The sequence below is a fragment of the Sarcophilus harrisii genome, chromosome 4, assembly GCF_902635505.1.
Source record: "Sarcophilus harrisii chromosome 4, mSarHar1.11, whole genome shotgun sequence".
Classification (NCBI taxonomy): Eukaryota; Metazoa; Chordata; class Mammalia; order Dasyuromorphia; family Dasyuridae; genus Sarcophilus; species Sarcophilus harrisii.
Window position 1 is genome coordinate 54405795 of NC_045429.1, and position 4088 is coordinate 54409882.

Below are 4088 nucleotides of genomic sequence, written 5' to 3' on the forward strand. Positions count from 1 at the left end.
CTGAGTGAATGCCCATCAATTGAAGAATGACTGAATAAGTTATGGTATATGAATGTTATGGAATATTATTGTTCCATAAAAAACAATCACAGGGTGATTTCAGAGAGGTCTGGAGAGACTCATATGAACTGCTCTTACATGAATTGAACCAGGATATCACTGTACACAGCAACAAGAAGATTATATGATGATTAATTCTGATGGACATGGCTCTTTTCAACAATGACATGATTGAGGTCAATTCCAATGATCTTGGGAGAAGAGAGCCCTCTATACCCAGAGAGAGGACTGTGGGAACGGAATGTGGATCACAATATAGCATTTTTTACTCTTTTTGTTGTTTCACTCTTTCATTGCTTGCATGTTGTTTTCTTTCTCATTTTTTTCCTTTTTGATCTGATTTTTCTTATCAGCAAAGATAATTGTATAAATATGTATACATATAATGGATTTAACATATATTTTAACATGTTTGACATATATTGGATTATTGCCATCTAAGGGAGGAGATAAGAGAAAGGGGAAAGAGATTTGGAACACAAGGTTTTGCCTGGTTCAATGTTGAAAAATTATCTCTGCATATATTTTGAAAATAAAAAGCTTTAATAAAAAAAAAAAAAGCTTTCTTCAAATGTGAGAATTTTACATCACTTTAAACTTTGAATCTGGACCTACTAAATGTAGGATCAGACATGATCCCAACATTGGAACCAATTAGGGGTATGCTGTAGTCAGTTTCAGCTGGCTAGGAAAAAACAGTTGTTAAATGTTCACTGTGAACATTTACAATTCAAAACTGGCAAATGTTACAAATCAAGACTTCCTTCATTGCTTCATTGACAATATAGTCTTAAGAAAATGATAGAGAAATGTTAATAGTGCAGTTTAACTTGAAAATGTGTCCTCCCTATATTTTCTCCTCAGAGAATCTATGAACTATTGTTAAATATTTACCAACATATTCCTGGAACCAACTATACTCTTTTTTTAAAAAAATTTCTCAGTTACATGTAAAAAACAATTTTAACATTCACTTTAAAAAAAATTGAGTTCCAAATTCCCTCCTTCCCTCCCCTGCAAAAAAAAACATTCTTAGGCAAGGTTCATAAGTTCATAGAATCATAAGATTAGAGCTGGAAGAAAACTTAGATATCACATAGTAAAACTTCTTGAGAAAACTCAGACTTCTAGAAATTGAGTGATTTCCCCAAGAAGGAATATAACCAGGACTTAAAACATAGTACCTACAATTATAACTACAGCATTCTTTCCATTTGTATCATGGTTCTTTGAATAACAAACACAGTTTGCCATCTTCAGCAATTTCTATATATTCATGTGGATGGTTTTTCTAATCCTCTGAAGTCATTGTTCTCCAAATCCTGTGATTTTCATCTGACACCATTCTGATCATCCATAGCATGGTCACACACTAGTTATTCCTTGAAATGATTCCTGCTTTGAGATAATAGGGGATACTTAGTCAAAATATTTAATGTTTGCTAAGTATTTCAAAAGAGTCAAACACACTTCCATGGGCCCATGGCAAGCAATATTCCTGAGAACAAGATCAAAATGTAGTTGGGAAATATTCAGCAAAAGAAATTTTTTAACTCAAGCATAGACAATGGTAGTATGCAGTTTTCTAAGTCAATATGCAGCCCATAGGGGCCTTAGCATGATTTAGAAAGTCCCCCATTTCTTTTAAGTTTAAAACTTCTGCTTTACATCAATTATCTCTTTTGATTCTCACAACAGCTCTTGGAGTTGACTTGCCCAATACCACATAGCTAGTGTTGGAGCAGAGATCTTAAGCAGATATTCTGACTCCAGCTCCAGTAACTGTAATTCACGAACCCAAAATATTAGTAGCGAAAAAGGAAGTTTTATTGGCACTGAGAAGTCATCTTTGCTAGGGAGACTGATTTCCTCAGTGGCAAGGTCCTGGCAGAGAAATAGCAAAAGGTTTTCACCAAGAAGAAGGTCTTCACAGTGGGCAGGATTCCTGGTAGGCAGATGTGATGAAGAAGACAGCTCCCTTGGCAAAGCATACTACTTCAGGCTTCAGCAAAAAATATGGAGTTTAGAATGGTCCTTTATAAAAGCAAGAGGCTAAAACTATTGAAAAGTGGAAAAGAAAGCCAATCCCCCCAGGCCTAGATACTTATCAATATCAGGTCCAAATCTCCAATTGAATGAAAATCACTTTGAAAGCTTCCTGAATGAGGATCCAGCTACCAATGGGAGGAGGGGGGTGATTTGCCTTAGAAAAGCCCAGCTCTGGAGTCTGGAAGGCCAGGAATCAAAGGGTAGAGTGATTATTTTACAGATTAAAGGAGGCACAATTTCACCCTGTCATTCTCAAACCAGTGAATATTGCTGGTGTGTTACAGCAATCTTTTTATTCTTTTATTGATCCTTTCTGCCTCCACACTTTGTCTTAAACATTCACCTAAAAGAATTTACTTAAAAGAACAGGAGAGTACTCCAAAGGTGTTACCCCCCCCCCAAAAAAAATCTGTTACTAAATTTATGATGCAGTTATCTGTAATTTCCCTTTTCTGTGGCTAAGATCACAAGTGGTAGAATGGACCCTTTCTGAGGGTCGTTCAATACACAAAATCTTTCTGAGGGATAATCATGACTCAAAGTGCTTTTAATACAATTATAATGGAGGTCATATCTATGATCCAGCTGAGAAGTCAATTCCTCTGATTCTTTTTTTTTTTTTGTCCTATCCCCTACCCTTATCACCCACCAATAAATTTGATATAATAAAAATGAACCCAATTAGAAGGCTGTGGCAATGGTCCAAGCAAGTGGTGATGAAGGCAATGGTGGCTATATGATGAAGAGTAGGAAATGTGTTATGAATCTAGAAATGGCAAGATTTTGCAAAGAATTTAATAGGTGGGGTGAGTGAAAGTAAGAGATCAAAGATGACACCAAGGTTACAATTCTAGGTGACTGGGAGGATAGTAGGATAGTTTCTTGAATGTAATACAGAAATTCAAGAAGGGGGAATGTTTGGGAGAAAAGACAATCAGTTCTGTTATAGATTTGTGAAGTTTGTAGTTCATACGAAATATCCAGTTCCAGCTATTCAAAAGGTGGTATGTGGTACAGGACTTTAATTCAGAAAGATCCAGACTAGCTATGTAAATCTGGAAATCACTTTTGTAGAGATGATAAGTGAATGCAGTGATGAGTGGTGGGGTCAAACTCAAACAAAAATGGGAGCCACTAAACCATACATAAAAATCACTGCAATTACATATGAATTTAGAAAACCACATGTAAACATCACCTTTGTTCAGTGTATTCTTTATTTCTTTTGCTTAATTATTCCCAATCACAATTTAACACAGTCTGCATTTCACAATTCTATCCTAGAAAGATAAACTAGAGGGAGGAAAATAAGACCTAGGGCAAAATGTTATACCCACAGCCAATGGCTAGAACCTGGATGAAGACCCAACAAAGTGAGAAATCAGGCAAGTAGAACATAACCAAAAGAAAGAAGTACTATGAAAACCAAAAGGAGAGAGATTATCCAGGAGGAAAAGATGATCAACAATATCAAAGGCTGCAAAGAGGTCAAAGAGGATTAGAAATAAGGAAAAGTCATCCAATTTGGCAATTAAGAGATCACTATTAACTTTGGAGAGAGCTGTTTCAGTTGAATAACAAGATTAAGGGCCAAATGATAGAGAATTGTATACTCAGTCTGTACTTTACATATATTCTAGATGATGAATAAGGTTTCTTGGGCTGGCCTGGGAACCACGCTGACCTATCTGATGTTACTGGTGTTGGAATATTTATTTTATGTTATAAACGTCCAAGTTAACAAACAGGTTTTTAAAAGACAGCCAAATCATAAACTGGGAAACTCTGAAAACTGCAGTCTTGGTAGATAGGGAGCAAATGACTGAACCAGTTTTGGTTCAGAGTTGGGGGATATCTGAACTAAGTCCTCAAGTCGAGTACTGGGTTATAGATATAGATAGATATATAGAAATAGAACTAGATGTACATATAGATATAGATAAAGGTATAGGTATAGGTATAGATATATATGTCTGGAA